The following is a 22,853-nucleotide window of genomic DNA, read 5'->3' as shown; positions in this document are numbered from 1 at the left end:
TTTACAGTTAATGAGCAGAAATAAACAACTCCGAAGTGAGGTTCTTTTGATGTCCTTTAGAGGAGATGACTTGCACTCCAGAAATGCCCGTTCCTTTCTCTCTGTTTCCTACAGGAAGGAACACGGCCCATACTTGCACAGCTAACCCTAGAGGCGCCTTCAGTTGAGCACTGATTGCCGTGGTGGTGAGGCAGGCACAGCACAGCGCAGAGGCCATCAGTAAACCAGCAATGCCTTTGCTAGCGCAGGAAATACAAGTTCTGCAGAGTTTCTCACAGCATCAGCTGCCGTCAGCATAGCAAGCTCCATCACCATGTCACGTGAGGCTTCATCAGAACGTTGTGAAGAGTTGTAACGAAACCTTACTTACTACAAACTGCTCCCTGCTGCCTGTCATCAAACGCACCCCTTGCTGAAGAGGTAGAGCTGCCTGCACCTCTGCCTCCTGGATGCTGGGAAGAGGGAGGTCTTCTCACACACATACTTTTGGAGGTAGATAGAAACAGCTAAAAGCAGAGATCCCCATTCCTATTTCTGCTTTCTTTTGCTTTCCAGACATGAATATCACCAGTTTACCGCTCCTAGAGAAGAGCCAGAAGACCTTCCCCTATAAACATCCCTGTAATCCGCTCAGTGCAAAGCCACTGAGGTTAGCACGAACCGCCTCAGATCATCAGTTCACACTCAGCTCTCAGATTTTGCACTAGCACACACGAAGCACATTCACCCACCCATCTCCAGTATCTGCTGATGGAGGGCAACCATCTCCAGCAAGAGGGCAGGGATGAGCAGGCGCCTGCCAGCTGCAGCTCAGGCCACAGCAAGTGATGTTCCACAAGACAGAAAGGCCTGCAGCTCCAGTCTCCCTTCCTTCCTGCCTTTTACCTCTCTAGGATATGCTTGATCCTACTGAGCCCACTCAATGCAGTGAAACAACAAAAGGACATACTCCTCCCACCTCCCAGTTTTCTGCTGGTTTAGCGATACGCATCACCTTCGTGTTGCACCAGACAAGCAGCCAAGCCTTGCAAGATGACACAGGGCTGCAATCTTTTGAAATGGCTAAATTTTACCCTGGATCATCGGTTTTTATATCAATACTTTACATAAGTCACAGACACAAAAATTATGCTGGAAAGGGATAAATTTGGTTCAGAATGAGCAATTCATTTGTAGGCTTTTTTCGCTTTCAGTCCACGTGAGAGTAGTGGCACTGCACACGCAACTTGAAGCATGCTTTCTAAACTCTTCACGCAGATACATCTCCTACCGTGCTTCTGGGCTATGGTTTAACATCTTGTTTTTTTTTTTTTTTGTTTTTTTTTTTCCCCAATGTAGTAATTTATTTGAGAGAACAGAACAGAGTGAATGAGGATAAACCAGAGGAATAAACAGGAGCCAAAATCCCTCACTGTCTACAACAGAAACACGTCACTAGCAACCACAAAGGATATTAAAATCAACAGATAAAGGTCAGATAAAGCACAAGATAAGGTAGTGCGTACATTAATATCTCAAAGATGCTATTACAAGGTTAATCGGTTATACTGGCAAGATTTAAATTTGAGTTATTTGGTGCCTAAGGAAAAAAAAAAGCAAAATAAATAACTTGTAATTTACACACAAAATGTAAATCAACCATGGAATTACAGCTTTACATAACAAAGTGAATACAATGCAATAAAATCAAAGTCGTACAGGCACAGCCGTCCCTATGGATTTTCATACTGGTATGGCTATACCCAGCACAAGGAAGGGTGCTTTGCCTTACTTTAGCTCCAGGTTCCACCACTGCTCTGCCTTTTTTAAAACCACGGGAAGTCAGAGAGGCTGCATCAAAGTTTAGCTGCTCCAATGCAAAAAAAATGAAACCCACATTTCTAACACAGATAAGCCCAACACTGGCTAATAGCAAATAGAGGAGTACTTTTTTTCTTTTTTTTTTTAACATTTTTGCCCTCATTTTGTTATCTAACACATGGTATTTTCTTGCCTGCTTTCAGGAATGCTATCAAATATCATGAATTGGAGATTTCTTATTTCATGCTTTCTTCTGACAAAAATCAGAAGTTTAGGATTTGCATGATGATTATTTCCACAATTTCTCTTCAGTTTTGATCCTACTATATTTGTAGGACCAGAACTTTAAGCCACCCACAAAACAACAGATACCTGTTTCACACAGGGGTTTAGGGTAATGGCTCCAGCTTCTCACTGACATTCAGCACGAGCGTGTCTGGTTCTTGAAATGAGGAGGGATTATTATTTAGGTTCACACCATTACAATAATTGGAAGTATTTGTTCACACAATTCCACCTTAGTTTTGAACCTGCAGCTTATAGAAGTAAACATAGAGAAAGAGATGGAGGCACAAAGCAAAAGGAGGTGCTTTCCCCATCGCCAGCTCGTACTCTCGGAAGTATTCATTCTTGAGCCCTCTCAGTTCAGAGAAAAGATAAGTCACAAAGATGGGTTTAAGTCTAAGTCTTAGGCCAAACACATCAAAGGGAAAATTACCATTAGTACAACATAAGTCATATTCTAGTAATTAAGGGCCCAGTATACAGCTTCAAGAGCATTTTAACTCCACCTTTATCAAACTATTACCTCTGTTATGTATTATCAACATAGCAAAAGACTTAATTGCCCAGACACTCTGCCAACTCACTCTTCCCCGTAGAAACAGAACGCACAAATCTATCTAAAAGGCCAATTTTCAACAGAAGTCTACCGAAACTCCAAACTATAGCTGTAAGTTGCCGAATGTTAAGCGTAAAGTTTCACATCGCACTCATGGCACGTTTATGTGGCTTCCATCAGCCTGTTGGTATCAGCGTGCCTTGGAGTGTGCACATATAGGAAGAGAAACACCAGTCCTTTCCTTCCCAGCCTTCAAGAGAGACGCATTACTCAGTTCATAGCTTTCTTGTTTGTTTGTACACGTACGTGGGTGTATTGGCTTTTATCAGACAAAGAAAGTGCATAAGGAAACTGAGGTAAAGCTAAACTGAAATAGACTTTCACATTTGGGACTGAAAATACTTATTAGCTCCAAGCTTTCACTTAACTCACTGGCATACAAAATAAGGCAGTGCGGCTCAGGAACTGCGTTTCCAAATTGCCACCATCTTGTACCACAGCCATTCATTTTGCACCGCTGTTTTAACGAAGTAATAGATAATTTTAACTCCAAGACCAAGGGGCTGTTTTAAGCTAGTCCTGCAGACTTAAAGAGGGAAATCACATTTATTGTAGATTCAAAAGAGAAAGGAGAACATCAGTGACTTCTCAGCACCTCTACTAAATGGATTTGTCCAACCAATTGAACGTTTTTCTAAGCACATAGCTTCAGCCCTCAGAATAATGAGCTACTGTTGTAAAGCCTGGAAACTCAGCATGCTTAGCTCCATATCTAAGAGAGCAGGATGTCTCCTTTCCTGATTTTTTTTTTTATTTTTATAAAATTAAAACTGTTACTGCATCAGCATCTAAATATGCAGGTGTTAAGCATGTCATGGTAACTGACTGAAAGCAATAACTAGTTCTTAAGAAGTACCCTTCTCTTGAAGATCTTCGAGCATTGCACAAAAATTACAAGGCTCGCACAACAGTTTTAATAAATAGGTGTCTTGTAATTCCTGTTTCAGTTAAGGTATTTCTCCCCTCATCTCAGGCAATCAGAAAGGAAGGGAGAGGATGGTAATTTGTCTAAAGCGACCCAGTAGAGGAAGCTCTGGCTCACGCTACAAGACGTTAGCTACACCAGTTAAAGGTGCTCCCACCCTCACACTGTGGTCTACCCCCACCTCTCATTTATCAGCTTCAGTCTGTGGGTTGTGCTGCAAAACCAGATCAAGGTCTCACCCAACTTGAAAAACAAAGTAAACTAAACCCCCCTGCCTTCAAAAAAATGAGCATTTGATAGCTGGACCAGCCACCCTTGGCTGGTGTGTGTCAGGGCAGAGCCCCTGATGGAAGCAAACTGTGCCACGTCACAGGAACAGGCGGGACAGCCGAGGTGAAGGTGTACCACAGGCCTTGACCACGGGTGCCAGAGCTCCTGCTACCATCCCCTACCTTATACTCTTTACTGCCTTAAAAAAGCATAAAAAATTACATTCAAAACCCAGCTTCCAAGGGCAATGAGGTCTTCAACACTAACACTGTGACTTGCTGTTTCACAGTTGTGGTAGGCAGCCAGGAACTGCCCAAGGCTGTGAGAGCTGCTTCCAAAATCGCTCTTTTAATGTAACCTAGTTCCTGTTAAAACTAAAGCACCAAAATGGTCCAAATCCAAAAGTAAAAGAAATAACTAAAACACTAAAACCACGATCTATATTCTTTTCTTAAAGTGTGGTACCTAACCTCGTTGCAGTTTAAGTCATTTATAATGTACCCAGAGTTGATCTTAGCTTTCTCACAGCGAGAATTTACACTCTCAACTCTTTAAGATAGAGCTCTTTATAAGGAGGCCCTTTATTACACTTCGGGCAGTGCTCTGAACCTTTCAGAAACTGCCTTCAAGCGCCCTGTGGCAGACAGACAAGCTGTGCGCCTTTATGCTAGGGTGAAAAGTGAGTAATCACTGTACAAGCCTCTTAACAGATCATGTTCAGGGTCTTCAGGGGAAGAAAAATAAAAAGACAACAGAAACCTTTGACACAGAATTGACGTCACTTCTGATAGCAGTGTTTTGACACCAGTCTAGCAGAGACATGTAAGCGCGGCCGTGCTGTTTGCTCTAATGATCAGTTTCTTGCAGGTAGCTGGTTGAGAACCAGCCGGTTACGGATCTGTGAGGTACAATAAAAACAGTCTCAATCACAATATGGAGCACTGACAGCAAAGCTGGAGACGGAAAGAAGAGAAATAACACATTTCAAACCACAAAAAGAATAAAGTAGGTGAAACTCACCGCTGCCAGTGTGCTACAAAAGCATAAGAGGACAGTGCTGCCTAGAGAAATGCTTCTCCACTCCTCTGCCACAGGAGGCAGGAAAAACAGTCGGCAAGGTATCCAGAAATCAAGATGCTAATTCTCAAAGAGTAAAATAATATACAATTGAAACTGACAGCACTTGTACAAAACTGATTCTGCTTGTCGCTGAGATGCTCCATGAAACCATTTGCAGACTGGTGCACACAGGCAGAGCCCCTGAACTGCATCCACGCACACAGGACATGGCCTGGGTGTTTCACAGAGTTCCCTTATTCCTTTGTTTTAAAGAGTTTTGTGCTTTCTGTTTGTTTGTTTATTTTTACTTTAATTTTTGAAGCAAATAAAAAACAAATGCAAGGAGGTCAACTGAACTTACAAGGCAGGAAGTTACTAAGCTGCCTTTTTTTTTTTTTTTGGCTAAGCTTTTAGGCCAGTCATTTACCCAGAATTACCACCAGTACGTCTCCGCTAATGGTAGAGATAGAAGCATGGCCACTAGGGCTTTTAAGCATTAATTTCTAGAATAAAAGCCGAGTCCTGCCCTTATTATATGCTTTACCACTGCTAATGTAAACAGCGCTGAACTACCGATTGATGGCAAACCCTAAGCTTTCCAAGAGGAGACAAAACCTCACAAAACCTCCTTTGATTATGGGAAGGCAGAATGGTCAGAAATCAGTGTGGACTGGCAAGATATATTATCTGGATCGCAGATAGATCAAAGTAGCTGAAGTTCTTCGTATCAACTAAAACCTGAGCTTTGCAGGAGATCTTTGGCACACACATCTCTGAGTCAGCACATTGCCTTCATTTGACTTTCAAAAAAGTGTTAGGGTTTATCTGCTGAGAAATCCTCCTTCTTATTTAACAGAAGGAATTAAGAAGTAATTACATTATATTTACACATTTATAAACTATGGGTTGCCTTTTTCTAAGGGCACTGGATCCTTTAATCCTTCCTTAATCTAATCAAACAAGTGGGCAACAAATAAAGCACAAAGGGATGTGGCAGCCCAACCAAGAAGTTGCAAGGAAACAATCCAAGACTCACATTGCTCACCAGACTAATGACGGAGGACAGGCAAAAAGATCAGTTCCAGTGGGAGCAGAGCAGTACGGGGAGCAAGACAAATACTGCTGGCTTATATTCAAAGTTACAGTGGTATAACTTACATTGCTGCAATATATTTCTACCACATACAGATATGGTCATATATCCTAAGTTTATACTCAAGGATTTAAACACATCCATTTATGATAACACAGTGCCTCAAGCTTTAGCATCAAGCTGTGAGAAGTCTAAAAAAATATGTAGACATTTGGAAAAAAACAGCCTAAACTTACATATTAATTTTTTTAAAGGTCTGAAAGGACACAGTTATCACTGGAATTGATCTAGGAGTGTTTGGTGTCTTTTGGAGCCAAATGTTCAATAAATGCTGAAAAAAAGTCCAAAATGTTTGTTGGGGGAAAAATATCGCTTCCTCAGTAGTATGAGGAAAAAAAGACCAAGCTGAGAAAACTCTTAACTTGTTTCATATTGCAAATGTTTCACTTTTGGATAGTGACAGCTCATTACACTAACCTTTTCATCAGTTTACCAGAAGGACTTACTAAACCTAAAGATGCTTCAAGCCTCGGAGAAAAGATACAAGGATGGGTTTTCCTCAAGCCACCTTCCAGGTGAATGAATTAACCACAGCATCGCACAGATGACAAGCGAAATACCACGCTCGTATTGCAGAGCTTTAGTGGGAGTAGGAAAGCTGGGTATGTGGCACTGTGTCACAAGAGGGATTTCTGTTCGGGAGAAGCCGGAGCCAGGTTTCCCAGAAGTGTCAGCCAGGAGCATCAGGACTGGGCAAAGCCCCACCTCTCCTTGAGCAAGCACCCTCAACTCCGCTCACATTGGCAGGTATTAGCCCTATATTACGGATTGCTTAACTTGCTGAGGAGTTCAGATTCTTTTTCCCCCCTTAGCAGAAAGTTTACTTGCCTAGACCAAACCCACAAACGCAAAAAAAGAGCTCTGACAACAGCCATTTCTGAGCTTTCCTCCTGAAAACCAAGCCGAGTATATACTTTACATTTTATTTTTCCAGACAAAACTCCTGGAGACAGCAGACCAAGCTGATGCACAACACTCTGTAAATCAGAAAGGTTTATCTTTACTTGGAATTGGGTCAACTACCAAGGTTTAAACTATTTCTTCATCCAAGTGTCATCCAGTCACCAGCTTTGAACTTCTTAGTTCAAAACCAAGATGTGAAAAAGGGAGCTTCCACCGCAGGAACAGTGAAAAATCCAGTGAGAGAAAACATTGTTAGGCATTTGCTTGGTTGGTAGCAGGCATGAGGAACTTTAATCAGACAACAGATAAGTATTCGCTTTTAAAAATTTCAATGACAAATGAACATAAACATGGTGTCAGTGTTATAATCCTTGATCATGTAGGATTCCCAGAAATGTGGTGATGTTTTGCTTTAATGGTAACCATAAAACAAACAAAAATTCCAAGATTCTGCGATCAGCCTACACAGACTTCTTTTCCACTATATTTTACTATTTTGTGATTAAACCTTTCCCTCTAAGTCTCGATCTTTGCAATAAACTTTTATTTCTACTTAAACTCAGATACGGTTTCCCAAACACAAGATAAAAATTCAGCTTTCCAACATCCAGAAACAAAATCTGTCTGTTGGAATATAACCCACTAAGTCACTTATTTCTCCACAAGGAGAAACAAGCAGTGATTACATTTCTTTATTCTCTACTTAGCTGTTATGAAGTAGAGAAATTTATGTTTTCTTCACCGAAGTTTTAACATTTGGGCAGAAGACAAGCATATTTTTGTGTGCAAAAGGAACACTTCTAAATAAAGAAACAGTGGTGAAAATTATTTATGGTCTCTGTTTTACCTAGACTCTAGTAACTAGAGTGCTGAGTCATAAATTAAGCTGGTGCTCTGACCTTTAAAGAACAACTGAGATCATAATAAACACGCCTCAGATTTTCAGTTGAGTCCAAGCGGACAGAAGCCCATGTCTCTTTGATATGTCTGAGGAGATGCAGTTTCTAAAAGTACACATAAAATGATTAGCAAAGTTAAAAAAAAAAAAAGCGAAGAAAAGAACAGATACAATTCCCTTTGAATTTTCACTCTCCTCCCCTTATATATATGCATGGGTAATTTTCTGGGTTGGAGTAGAATCCACCAAAAACACGCAAAACAACGTACGAGTAGATCAGAGAGTACAATAGTTACTTGCAGCCATGCAAGACCTAGAATTTATTTTTTTTTTTTTTAGGAAAACTAGAGAGATTTCTTACCCAGAAGCAATAATTTTAGTGATGTGTGTCCCCTGAAGGTATGCTTGAACATAAAAAAAAAAATAAGGGCAGAAAAGTTAGGAACTATCTCACTTTACCTAACTTTTCCCATTGTTGTGTCATACTGCTGGTTTTTGTTGTTTTGAGCTGTCATCTCCATTTTCCCTCAGCCCAAACTAATCTAACCTCTTTTTCTGTAAGTCCTTCAAATCCATTATGGGCTTCCTAAGGTCTGAGTGCATGACCAAGTGCTATATCTACATGGAGGCTCAATATACTTATACAGGGACCTGAGTTCATGCATGCCTTTCAAGCCCTTACCTATCATCGTGGAGTTGTGTTTCTTTGCTTTTACCAATTCAGTTACCCAACAGTGATTCTCGCTGTACAGACATACTTGTACCAGTATAAATACACTCATTATTCTAGTGCATTTTTTTCCTGAACAGGGTAGACCAGAAGCTACAGTCTTCATCAGTGTAAAGCTGCTATACTACTAAACAACATATTTTATAATAAGGTCTTCTTTTTCAATTTGGATGATGCTAAGTAATGCTAAGAGGCTGCTACTCCACCTGTGTCAGCAAGTCATAACAGGTTATGGTCAACTTTCATTTAGAAGGATATAAGGAAATTCAGAAAAGAAGATAAAGAGGTTCTCTTGAAACCCTTTCCACGTCCAGAAAAACTCTTTAGTGTAGACAAAACCAGGCAGCTGGATGATTCAGCTGAGCATATCTAACAGCTGGCTAACCCTCAGAAGACGGCCCAGCCCTGCTCCCCTCTAGTCTGCGGGCAGCTTCAGTGCACTAACCCAGGAAAACACCACAGAGTCGGTGGATGGTAACTGGTGGGTGCTGGAGAGCCCTGGGCAGCAGCAGGGGCTCTTTGCTCAGGAACAGCAGTGAAACACCATCATGAAAGAATCCAGTTTGAAAGACAAAAAAAAGTGTCCTAGCAGATGTCACAGCGTAAGACAAACATCAGCGTAGCTCACTTTAGGTGCTTTTCATTGCCCCTTCCACCTAGCTAAATCATCAGCTGGACCGTACGACTCCCAGGAACACAGATCTTCCCTCCAGACAGGGATGATAGCAATTATCAAATAGTCCAGGCTTTAATAGTAACAACAAAAACAGCAACAAAACAATAAACTTCAAACGCTGTCACAGCTCTGCGTCTTACTAAATAGGAGACGAGTTATTTACGTTATGCAATTCGGTTATAAAGCACTTTCACTCTTGCACGTAAATCAGAAACGTCCGTGTTAGATCTGTGCAGGCTGAAATGCCTCTCAATGGCTTTAGCAAATTCAGCAAAAAGGTTTGCTGTCATATCACGTGTCGAACCATGCGCTGGCCCTGGCACAGCATGTAAATGAACTCACTCACCTCCTTGGGTTTTCCCCTTTCTTTTCCCTGATCTTTAATGAGGATATCGAGCTCACAGGGAGCAGCAGCCGGGAGTTTGCTCGGTACTTTCAGTGTGGGAAGGAAGCCAAAAGACAGACACAATGACCGAATTCAGCTTTTTTAGGCAAACACACCAGAATGGCATACATCCTCCTCCGGGAAAAATGCTTCCCACCACAACTTTAACAGGAAACCTAATTCAAAACCAAGGGTGGGCTGTCCCCTCCTTCGTTTTTCATACCTGGCTATTAAAGCTGTTCTCCCACAAGATATGCCTTCCTGTTAGAAAAGCTCCAAAAATTGCTTATGACCTATTTATTTTGTCCTTATGATGACTTCATGCAATAATATTCTGAATATTACATGTGGTCTTAAATATTTGGCTTTTATATTAAAAAGTTTTGGTAAAAATACAGTTAACAGTTAAATAGAAAATAAAAATGAATGTAGCATTAGACAGTAAAACATGTATTCGTATATGAAAGTGACTCAAAGTTCACTGTGTACTTATTTACTGTTTTAAAATGTATTCCGTTACACACAGGCACTATATGCTGAATTTATTTTCTATATATTCACTTAATTACACACTTAATTAGTCTCTCTTTAGCTGCTTTTAACATGGACAAATTACTTGGTTTGAGCTGAAGTTCCCCTCTTTGCTCTCAATTACAAAGTGAATTTCTCTGGCTAGTAAATACACCTGGATATGTTCTTTATTCTCACACTCTGTATAAACAAATACATCCTCAGGATGAGTCTGCACACGATTCTAGAGAGAACCAGCACAAGATTCAGAGCTCATAAAAAAGCATCTTTATATCTCTCCCTCGATGTGGTGTTGCTGCTCTTGGAAGCTACAACAGCCTGTGACATAGCTCACCCAACCATCCTAAGAAAATATCTATTTTTTTAATATTTTTTTTCCTCAAAGCTAGTATGCCAGTTTTTCCCTAACATTAATTTAATTTACTAATAATCCAGTAAAACTGAGAAGCGCCATTATTTTCATTTTTCATACGCAGAATCAAGGCTCAGATAACTCGCTGAAGGTTAAACAGGAAGCCTGTGGCAAAAAAAAAACAAGCGAAATTGGGAATGTAAACAGCATTTTGAACACATAGTCTATTTTTCCTCATTTAGTAGTCTTTGGCCATACTCCTTCTTATATTACAAGGCACGCAAGCGTGTGTAGGGTGGAGAGGCAGCAGGGACGGGGATGATATTTTGATCAGGTGCCTGGCGCACATCCCGCTGTACAACATGGCCTACCATGACACAGTCGTGGCATACGAGGTCAAGGCACATGATCCTCCTCTGTCCCTGTACAGGCTGCGAAGGTGACCCCGGAGGGCTCCAGCGGAGTTAAGGTTACACACGTGGACTTCAAGTTAGCTTTGCCTAAAGAGAAAGCTCTGACCCTGTGCCGCCAGTTAGGTATCTGGGCTGGCTGGCAACTCTTTTCTTGACCTCAGGATTGTGCTGGCAGTATCTGATAACATTTCTACATATAAGACCTTGGAAATGTCCATTTATAGCATTACTGTATTAAGAAATTTGAGGTTATTGCCCCAAATCTTTGTTCCAGGCCTCAAACTCTTCCTTACCAGTTCACAGAGGTTACAGAAAACACATATCAATTCAGAGAGTGATTATTTCCATGCGGGTTAAAACAAAACCAGAAAAAAATGAATATGTTTAAGACAAAAGCGACAGTTTTCCTTGCAGAAATTAGCAGTCCCTGGTTTGAAAACAATAAATTTGTGTTTTAGCACTTTTCCTCAAAACAGGAGGAGAGAAAGAGGAGAGGGAGGACAGGAAGAGAAATAACCAACATAATGTTTGCTGCTGTCTACGTTCTGAAACAAAGGGAAATTAAAAAAAAAAGATATAAAATATGACCAAGGATATAGGAAGTGATTTGTTACATAGCAGAATTTCTGGAGCCACATCCCAGCTATTAGAGACTTGGATACAAGGACAGATTATTTTAAATGATGTTATTACTATTTCACTGTTAGGGATACAGGGGAAGCTAAGAAGGAAGAAAAACTAAAATATTGTTTATTTTGACGATACTACATTTTGAACAGTCTGAGGGAAGGCTGTCAAGAGAAAAGCTGTATATCTTAACAGCAACTGACTCAACGAGCACTCCTTATAGACGAGCAGATTCTGATCACATTGTTTATGTGAGGCAAAAACTATTTTGTTGCTTGTATTGCCCCAGTTTAAAGTTGCTTCTCTGAAAACAAATATGACACAATGAAAAACTGCTAAAAGATTCACTGAGCTATGGAATGTCCTTCCTGCTCACCCTGGCTCACTTTTCGCTTCGAAACGTAAAAGGAATGTCACGCATTTCTAAACTATGTCTGGGAGCAAAGCCTCAAGTATCACGAGCAAAAACACTGAAGCTCCTCACTGTACCAATAAAAATGCTACGTGACTTGTATTGGAGCGCAAGCTCAGATGTTTCTAAATACAGACAGTATCCATCACATGAAGGAAGAACATTAATTGCTATATTTGACGTCTTTCTTGGGAACTGCACCCCTCCTGAGCAGAACAACTCTCTGGCATAGTAGTAGTTGCCAAGGCTTTCCATATCTCTGTCTTCAGTGCAATATGTATTCTCTACAGAAAGAGGAAAACAGGAAAAGGAAAAATCTGTAAAGCGATCGCCCATTCTGTATGGTACATCAATTGTTATCTCAGCCCAGTTTTTATTACCTAAGCTTACTGCAATGCTGTCTCCAGGCAATTGCACATTGACATACATATTGACAGCTCAGTTTTTCGTCTGCCTAAAATAAATGCTTGTAACAACTTGTTACTTGCACTTCTGCCATTCAGAAGAGTAAGCTCTAACAATGTGCTACGAGATGCCCAAACCTGTCGGGGTCTGACTGCCCCATTGCCCTGTCCCACACACACTTCTTGGCTCAAAGCTGGCCCCGCACAGGAGCAAGGTGAAGCCCCCAGCAGCCTGCCTGCTTCTGCTGGGAGGAAACCTCGGCACCGAAGCTAGATGCTGGGGAGATCAAGAAGCTGTGATTACTGCGGTGTGCATGCTTTACTCTATCTAGATGATACCGCTATCCTATCACTTCACCAAAATTAAGCCTGAAAGAACCAGAAATTCCTGATTTGCACTGAGGGAGAAAAGGACCACCACCTTACTTTCCTTAGGTAATGTACACAAGTCCCTCCTAGGTGTCCATATTGCAGTAGGCTTTGAACTTGTTCCTTTTTAAAGTTAATAGTATTTAAGACTGGTTTCCCCACTTATCATTCCAAGTATCTGTTTGCATATGGTACAGCACAAATTGTCAGCAATTTCTAGGGTAGCCGTGGGAATGAAAACTTACCTCTTTCAAGTTAATACATACCGGCTACAATGGAACAATGTCAGCATTTCAGCATGGTCTTAGACGCTCCAGAAGGAAAAAGGATAAAACGGGATAATGCCCTGAACTTCATCAGCTGCAGTGATGACTACACAGTTACCATCATCAGACTCAGCAACTCCCAGGTATTTGAAAACTGAACATCCACTTTTTTAATTCTTGTTAGTGTCAGAAGAGCAGTTTAGTGTCTGGGTTATCTGTTTACGACTGTGCATCTGTGTATATGTATGACAATAGGAATCCTTAGAACAAGCCAAACTGAAAAAGATGGATTGGTCTGATGTCTGGTCACCCATGGGTGTGTCCACACCACTCCTTCTGTCCAGATCTGTGGTGTGCTGTTGAAGTAAGTCTCTCAGTCTTCCCCATGTTTTGGTTTGGATTGTGGAGCAGTGTTCTGAGCTCACAAACTGGATTCCTTTTGGATGAAACTAAACCTGGAGTTGTGTTCCAGCTGCTAAAAGGCATTTGGTCCACCAGGACCAGACTACAGCCAGGCTGGAGTAAAACCCTACGGGGTTTTTGGTATACACATATACCAAATCTCCTACACTGCATTCTGCTCCACAAAGCCTCTCCTACAGCATCATACACCTGCCAATACAGGCAGATGTGTGTCAAAACTGTCAAGTTTTGTCTTGTATACACATGACCATATCTGCTTCCTTTGATAGCTTTGTTCGTTCAGAAGAACATATGATTGTGGAAGGCCAGGAACACAGAAAGACAGAAAACTTTCCCAGCTGTACATCAGCACAGACATTTTGAAATGGGCTTTGGAATCAGCAGCACAGGAAAAGGATCAGCAAGCTATCGTGTTCGGGTTTCCAGCAGTGCTAGGCAGATGGATGATCAGACTTTGGCATGCACTGAAGCTACATACTCCACAAGGCTCTACATATGAGCATGCCAATAACGAAGCCCTTTACCAGGCCTACAACCAGCAATGCAGGCACAAATCTTGACAACTGCAGATGTACTCATTTTTGGCCTACTGCTTACTGGGGCCCCAATACACATATGGGAATCCCAGAGCAGACAAACATCACATATGACTCATTGCTACCTTGGAAGAGGCAAACCTTGATTTAGTTTAAGTTTCAAGTGATGGTTTGTGATCCAGCTGCTAGCTCTAATTACACCACAGAATCACGATGGTAATGAAAAGAAAACAGCAAAGGAAAAAGACTAAAATGCAAAGAGAAGACTTAAAAACAGGAGAATTGAAACGACAATTTGAAATGGGGCTGTCGGAGCTGCACATGCTCACAAAATAATGGTAAGCTATTTTTTCCTGAACTGTCTGTTCCATCTTTTTCCCTCGATCTCTTTGAAACTATTCATATATTCACTGTGTTTGTTCCTTAACATTCCTGACGAAGGCTTCTGCTATTGTTTATTAAAACAATTGGACTGGCTTAATTACACTGCTTAGGATACACAAATTCTGACTATTCATCTTTAAAGCGTCTTATTTTTTACCACCATAATCTTTTCTTTATACAGAAGTAAACGTGCAATCCACTGCCTCACCCTTTTGCCCTACCCAGGAAGGAACAAATATGCAGTGCAGTTCTTGAGCCGAGTTGTTCTGAACACCAACAGAAGCTGCTACGGAGAAACTGAGCATTGTCATTAATTGTCTCTTCCTATCACATAAGTGATGATGATGATAACTACTCAACATGTACCCACAACATGGCTTGCTTGCTCTTTTTGGTTACTCACTACAATCACAAAGGAATAGCGTGTCAAGATGACCCTAAGTGAAGGTAGGAGGAGGGTGTAAGAAATTCCTCAAGATCAACAGCAAACCTGATTTGTTTAAGACAGTGCCACAGTAACAGAAAATAGCACGACAACTGGAGCGTAGACACAAATCACTGAGATTTTGCACAGCTAACAAAACCGCAGTGCAACTAGCAGAAAAATCATACCAAGGAGTGGAGAGATCAGAAAGCTACACAAGAACAGCCAGCAAGAGGAGACCAATATATCTCAGAAGTCACAAGCACACGCTGCCACAAGCAGAACGCTCTTTGCAGGGCATGTCTGCATTAAAGACAGGAACCAGCCTGTGAAGTATGATATTACTAGAAAGAACTCCTGGATTCTATTGGGGCAGATTCAATTACAAAAAGCTGACCGTAAAACGAGGAGATGTTCTTACTAAATTGATACGCGTCGTACCAACGCTTTTCCTGGAAAGCTGGACGACATTCGTGTATTCTTATTTATTTATTTATTTTCAAGAAGTTTGGGGACACTATCTTTGCGAAAAGGAATGTTCTGTGCCTCGTCCAAACCAGAAAAGGGCCAAGCAGCAGCATATTGTAGAAGGGGTTATCTGGAGTCAGGCAATCCAGTTGAGGCATGTCCACCCAGGTCGGATGACACATCAATCTAAAGGGGACACGAGCAAGGCTATTAGTTCACGGCTCTTGGCCTGAATCTTACTGACAGGTGGCTAGAATTAATGTAAGACCTATATTATTTTTCCAAGTATAGTGGCGAGTGCCAGGACACAACCGAAGAAAAGATGCTTATGCAACTCCTAAAAGGGATTATGCAGCTGCTATAAAATCTTCGAGGGAACTGGCAGATATGGTTAGAACAGCCTTCTCTTGGAGATGGGTAGCTGGCAAGGTTAGAGTCGTTAGTGAAAGTGGATATGATTGAGAAATTTTGTGATATGTGTGCAGCCTACAATGGTTTCTGTCCACAAAAATCAGCAGAGGTTCACATACAAGAACTGTATTTCCATTAAAATGAGTAAGACTGGGACTTTACACAATGGTGAGCTAACAAACGAGCTCACCACTTGTCATGGGAACGGGCTAAGGTTCCACACAGCCGAGACCAACATCACTGCTGGCTCCTCGAACGCTGCCCTGCCTTCCCGGGCCCTCCTGATGCATCCATGACTCGTCTGCTCTTCATCTGGCCACACCAGCATTCCTGGACCCTCCAACAGAATGGTTTTAGATGTGTAACCCAGCAGAGAAGTATCCTTTCTCTTTGTTGTTGTCTGATGAGAATCCTGCTGGACGGGTACCATCACTCGGTCCCAGGCCAAAAACCGAGGAGGGCAGTTGAACATTATTTACCTACAAGAGGGATTCCCCAGGGAAACTGCACATCACTTATTCTCAAGCCAGCTGCTGCAGGGTTGCTATAAAAGGTCTGGAGGTTTCTTTTTGTTTTGATTTTTTTTTTTTTGGTACATGCAAAATCTGGTTTATGCTACAGGTTCAAAAATTATTCGTGTTGTGGTTAGAAGTCTGCAGATGATTCACGGTTACATAATTCACTAATAAAATGTAAAAAAAGAGCTCTGAGCTATTATTTACGCAGATGTAGAGAGCTGTGAATGATGAATAGCTGACATCAAATTTTAGACATTAGAAGCAAGCGTCAAAGTTCTTTTACAAATTTGTATCCCATTCATGACACGCTGTGGGACAGCGCCTACAGAGATCAGCCCAAAATACTCGGTGCTTGTTCAACGCTCAAACAATATGCGCGCACGACAACACATTAGAAAAAAAAAAAAGTACTGGATGTAAATAAAGAGACCGAACTTTGTCCCCACAATTTAATGACAAATTAAATTTTGAGAGGTGGTATAACTCGACATGACTCCTCCTCCTCTCTAGTTTCTGGCCAACGCCAGCACAAAACAGTATATAGTGTTTTCTGTTCAGAAAGAAGGAAAACGCATGGGAAAATACTTGTGAAGTGACTGCTAAAAGCCCAAGGACAGAACCAAAGTACCAAGCTTTCATGGTGATGGTGTAATAGAGGCAATCAAATACCTGCTAGGTTTCAATTTCAACAATTGGAGCCGCCTTAGCAAGTGAGAAATACATGCAAGTAGGTGCTAATTAGTTTCAGTCCCAAATACTTCGTATCTCCTACTCTGAAGGATATTTTGAACCAGGTGGTGGTAAAAGGCTTCTTGCATGAGCTCCTTAAGGCTCCTTTACAACAACCCATTTACTGGGGAAACAGAGAAGCGTCTGTATTTTAGCAAAACAACCTGTTTTCCAAATTCTAAAAATAGAAAAGAAAAAAAAAATCAAAGTGTCTGTCATTTTGAAACCACGAGCAAGCATTTCACCCTAAGCAACACAGCCTCTCTCCCCCCTCCCCCTTGCTAAAAATAAAACAGTACATTACAGCAACATTTTTTGCTGCCTTCAGCCAAGAGCTCGCAGCCCTCCCCTCAGCCCAGGCTCAGCTGGAGCCCTTGCCTGCATACTGTGAGTCAGCACTTCTCAACATTGCTGGAAATTCCTCAACAAAGCATCCGCCCTGTAGCAGGAAGCAGCCTCTCCATTTCAGCCTGTACCAGGAAACGCGCAGGCGTTCACGGGCCTCACCTGAGCGCCAGGCACGGCTTGCCAAAATTTGCGCTGAGGCTGCCAAACGCTCCCCTTCCTCCGAGCTTCCCGCACCGCTCCCCAGGGAGCGTGTTCCCCGCACAATCAGCTCAGCTAATTAGAAGATAAATTAAGCTTCCCAGTGATGATGGATAAGGAGAGACCAGATGAAAAAGCCACACTGGACGAGAAGGCTGGTGGGGCTCCATGGTGGCACTGCAGCCACACGGGCTCTGCTAGCCAGAATCCAGCCAGGCGAGGGGCAGCCCTGCTAAATCCACCATGGGGCAGGATCTGTTCATGCCTGTGGAAATCTGAATTATTTAAAAAATAATAATAATTCCCCTCTCGTGACTACGAAGCTGCTGTGGACTCAGGGCATCGCCACATCTGCAAGCAGAAAGGAGATGGGATCTCAGCTGCCTCCCCCCAGCAGTCCTCGCTTTACACAGAAAACTTGGAAACCCACCTAAAACGGAGCTTTGTGCTTTCTGGGATACAGCCAGATCCGCTTGTACAGGGCACATCATTATCAGTGTCTTGTGCCCCTGACGCACAGAGCAGAGCTCCCTCCAGGAGCTTTCAGCGTCTCCTACTCACCAATGCCTACGAGCAGCAAGGTGGAGGCACCGCTCTCGACAGCTGAATGTACCTTGCGCTCAGGTCTCTCTTTAGCTACGAAGCGGTTATTTCACAATTACCACCTGTGATGAGTTCAGTTCCTACGGTACCCATGTCAGAACGAGGAGCTGCTGCTTTGACAGGGACATTAAGGAGAGAGTTAAGGGAATAGGAAGTACTTTGCGAACAAGAGTAATTACACGTTCTGACCTCTCCAGCGCATCATATGTATTATCCAACAACCACAAATCAAGAAGCACACTGAAGTTAATGTTGTAATGAATGTTCATTTTCAGCACAAAACATATGTTAAAACTAACAAAGGAACAAGACAAACAGTGACCGTTTCCCTGCTTGCTCCTTGCTTTAATATCTGTGCGGCTTCCTCTCCCAGAAGAGCCGTGCCTTTTTCTGCTTTTAAACATTTGTATAAAGGAAGCTGCCTAAAGTCGGGTACAAAAATCTGTTTTTCTCAACTGTTTTTAAATACAGAGCAAAGAGATTAAAGCAAGGCAGATAGCCAAATACCTCAGCCATCACAGTCATTAATAGACGCGTTTAACATTTGTGCAGCTTTCGAATGCAGAACATCTGGTTCTAATTTCCAAGCTGGCTTTTAATAAAAGTGCCTCCCCCACAATACTTTTATTATAAAGTGTTCTTTTCCTCCTCGCGTTCTCTCTCTCTCTCCCCCCGCCTCCTTATTATTTTTTTTTTTTCTTTTTTGGAAGCGGCTGTTCCTTCCTTCTTGCTGGAAGCCACCTGACCACTGCCAGGAAGAGGAATGCAAAACATTCCCAGGAGCAGCGCCTGACGTCAGGGCAGCGCTCCCCGCCTCGCCACCAGCACAGCCTGGAAAGTCCAGGCCCCGCGGCCGCTGGGACCTGGGAGCAGCTGCTGCCTGCCCTCCCTCCCTCCTTCCCTCCCTCCCTGCGTCGCACGAAAACCTCCTCACCGCTCAAGGCAGGCGGCAGCGCGAGCCGTTCGGGAAGGGAGGGCAGGCACGAAGCCTTCGGACCTTAGAACTGGCCTTTTTTTTTTTTGCTTTTTCCTTCCCCTCCCTTTTTCTCCACCCGTTTCAGCACGGCAGCATGCTTGAGGTTTTGGGGGGGCTGGCTGCTTTTAGGAGACTGCGTATCGTTTCTGGTGTTTACTGCTTTCCCCGCAAGAGACAGAGCTTATATAAACCTAGCAAGGGGCGAGGGTGACTCAGCCACAAGCCCTTACGTGGGCTCAAGCCGCGCTGCGGCCGCTCCATGCATCCCTTCTGCCTGCCCTAAATAGGAGTGTCTGCTTCAGACACACTTCCCATCCCTGGTGGGCTTAAATCAGCTTAGACACCAGCTTTTATGATGCTTTCCTTGTACTTCGCCTTCCTTCACGGCACTCTGCAGAAGCATGCCAAGGGAACCAGTCACGCGTTGTCGCTGGGCTGCTTGTTTTTTCCCCTGCTGTTAAGAAATTCCAGAGAGATCACGAAATGATAGCAATACCTTCAGAGGTGGTGAACTGCCCTCCTCATAAAACATGATTTTGGAACACAATCCAATTTTTTTCTACTTTCATACAACATCCTTCTTCTAATGCACGGCAAAAAGATAGACGAGTTGGAATTTCAGCTCTGCATTTCCTTAGTTTCATGAACATTATAGCCAAAGTAATATCTATCAGAACAAATTAACAATGAATGGTATAATTTTATGCTACTCTTAAAGTGTTAGCTAAAATTATAGATGAGAGATTCTCCATTAAATTGGTGCCGGGATGTTAACTCGTTCAATACATTTAGTCCAGTTAGTCTACTATTTCTGGGACAATTTCTTTAAATTCCATACAATCTCCTTCCTGGAAAAAAAATCTTCACATATTTTAATAAATTACTGTAACAAAAAGAACGAGGAGGAAAAGAAACAATAGCTGGCACCAAATCTAGGATGAAGCCAAGAGAGAGTTCCCTAATTCCACCGCTCCAATTGAGCAGGAAGGAGGTAGGTGAGGGAATATGAAAAAAATATGAGAAAAAAATCATTTCCAGAGGATGTGATTAGGGGATTCTTCAAGAAATACTTTTCTATTTCATACATTTCTAATTGTACAAAAAAAAGTTTATAAAATATAATTTCATCACTCCAAAAACAACAGAACCCTAACACGTGGATTTTAATCTTTATTTTATTTATTTATTTTTTTTTCAGGAAATACAAAAGGACCCCAAAAGAAGCCAAAACTCATCCTGAACAGGTACGAAGCGTGACTGGCAGTACTAAAGTGTTCACAGACACTTCTTGTGTAAATATTTGGGATAAAGTGATATAAATTACTCAATGATGACTGACCACAACGACAAAATAAAGTTCTGGAAACACTAAGCGAGACAGCTGCATCATTTTCATTATTAATCATAATTAATAAGCTACGTGCTGTTAGGGTTATTCTATCTGCTTAGCCACTGTCCCATGCATCAAGATCCAGATGTCTCCAAAGCCTGCAGTCCCAGTGTCAGTCCCAGTTCCCCACCTTCTCACTCCGTTTGTGGCAATTTAAGAAATACATAATGTTGTTTTTGCTGCTGTTGTTGTTGTCTAGAGAAGGGCGACGAAGCTGGTGAGGGGTCTGGAGAACAAGTCTTACGAGGAGCGGCTAGGGAGCTGGGATTGTTCAGCCTGGAGCAGAGGAGGCTCAGGGGCGACCTTATCGCACTCTACAGGTACCTTAAAGGAGGCTGTAGCGAGGTGGGGGTTGGTCTATTCTCCCACATGCTGGGTGACAGGACGAGGGGGAATGGGCTAAAGTTGCGCCAGGGGAGGTTTAGGTTGGATAGTAGGAAGAACTTCTTTACTGAAAGGGTTGTTAGGCATTGGAATGGGCTGCCCAGGGAAGGGGTTGAGTCGCCATCCCTGGAGGTCTTTAAGAGACGTTTAGATGTAGAGCTTAGTGATATGGTTTAGTGGAGGTCTTGTTAGTGTTAGGTCAGAGGTTGGACTCGGTGATCTTGGAGGTCTCTTCCAACCTAGATGACTCTGTGATTCTGTCTTCTCCAAATCTAAGAGCTTGATACTAAAAGGTGAAATAAATGTCTACCTGCTGACCAATCTCATGCTATCTATGACTTTTTTTTTTTCTTAAGGAAACCTGCTCTCTGAAGAACTGCAAAGGAGGTAAACACATTGCTTTCCTGGTAAGAAACCCACAAGTGTTGGTTACACCAGCTGGCCACATCTGAGCAGCTAGAAAACCCAAAACCACTTTTCCCCCCTCTTCTCCAGAGGTCACAAATATTCAAGTGGTGTATCATGTGTACTAATTGGTATTGTTGGAAAATATGACAACAGGAAGACTCACTCATTTAAATTTATAAAACTTAAAGCAGACCTGGAAAAGCACTAGTCAGCTTTATGAAGCCAATTGCATCCCGTAGCTACTGAAAAAAAGCAGCCAATTTGTGCTGCTACACATGCACGTATAAAAATATAACTGCAGTTCACTGACGGCAACAGAGAGCCATCGGTATACATAACTAGTAGGATTTTTTTTTAATGTTTTGCAACAAGATGAGAGAAAACGCAAGTGCAAGAAGTTTCTATTACTGAAAAAAAAAAACAGAAGCAGGAGGAAATACAAGGAAAATATTCTACTAGCCAAATAAAATAAAAAGTAGTGGAAATTAGCTAGGGATCAGTAGAACAGGTAGATTTTCAGAGCTAAAAGGCAAAGAAAGTTAAATATGCCCTCAATACCTTCTAAAATTAAGCACAAGCTAAGGTGGCTTGCAACCACTGAGAAATACTATAGATTTCTTGTTTCTTGACATTTTTTGTTCTCTGTTCTCTCATTTATTTTATACTCTATGCAGAGAAACTTACTCAGTTATTTTTTTTTTCATCCATATTTCAGGGATTTAAAAATTCTCTCCCTTCTTTGTTTTCCAGAAATGATTTTTTTTAAATAAACTTCACCTTATCAAAATGTAAATATATGCAAATCATTAATAGGACACTTCTGAAAAGCAGACTTGAGAATTTCTGAAAAACAAACATCTAAAAATGTTCGAACATTTAATCTGTAGTATTAAAGTGTGGATGAGGATTAGGTATGTACAAGGTATACAAGAGGATCAGAGCTTGGGTGTGTTCTGAGCTTCCCTGAAATTCATTCTCTTCTGTGTTTTGGCTGTTTATTCACTCTATTATTCTTTTATCACCAGGAATAGCTTTGGGATGCCAAAAGCATGAATGAAATCAGTGAGAACTTCCTCCTATGTGCGTTACACTGGATTAAGCTTCAGCTATGTTTCAGGAGGCCACTCCAAGAACGGGTGACTCACAAGCCTTGTACCAAACAGCCATTGCCATCAGTCACGGACAGCTTTTTTCTCAGCAAAACCCGGTAAAAGTAGTTTGAACTCCATCTATCAGTGACAGAAGAAGTGGACAACAAAGCATAAATTAAAACTCGGAAAACTAAAGATACTTTCACATTTTTATTTTCCACCAAGAGTAACAGGGTAGTAAGAGTAATAACACATACTAGTTGTTAATTGGCAAAACCACAGCAGCTCACTTGACTTCAGGAGGGAGCAGTATGTTTCTCTTCTGGAACTTACAGGAACATTTAGAAACCAATGAATGCAGAGAAAGAGATCAGAAAATCAAGTAGCACTCAGAGAAAGTGAGAAAAATGCCAACTCCCTTCTCCTAGTTACTTTTCCATACTTTTCTGCTTACGCTATCAGCTCTTCAAGTAGATAACTGTTTTTTT

At 41.9% G+C, this 22,853-nt stretch overlaps 1 protein-coding gene and 1 long non-coding RNA gene across 3 annotated transcripts in view; one reads left to right on the top strand and one right to left on the bottom strand.

Annotated features, from left to right (window-relative positions):
- SPIDR (scaffold protein involved in DNA repair) overlaps nt 1-22,853 on the bottom strand; it is a 202,801-nt gene that overhangs the window by 86,911 nt on the left and 93,037 nt on the right. The window lies entirely within an intron of this gene.
- LOC121066635 lies at nt 20,756-22,548 on the top strand. Its single transcript, XR_005817884.1, has 3 exons — nt 20,756-20,802; nt 21,223-21,273; nt 22,300-22,548. It is a non-coding gene; the product is annotated as an uncharacterized LOC121066635 (long non-coding RNA).

This window comes from Cygnus olor, chromosome 2, assembly GCF_009769625.2.
Source record: "Cygnus olor isolate bCygOlo1 chromosome 2, bCygOlo1.pri.v2, whole genome shotgun sequence".
NCBI classification, from domain to species: Eukaryota; Metazoa; Chordata; class Aves; order Anseriformes; family Anatidae; genus Cygnus; species Cygnus olor.
The sequence above is the reverse complement of the archived record's forward strand: the minus strand, read 5'-3'. Positions and strand labels throughout refer to the sequence as shown.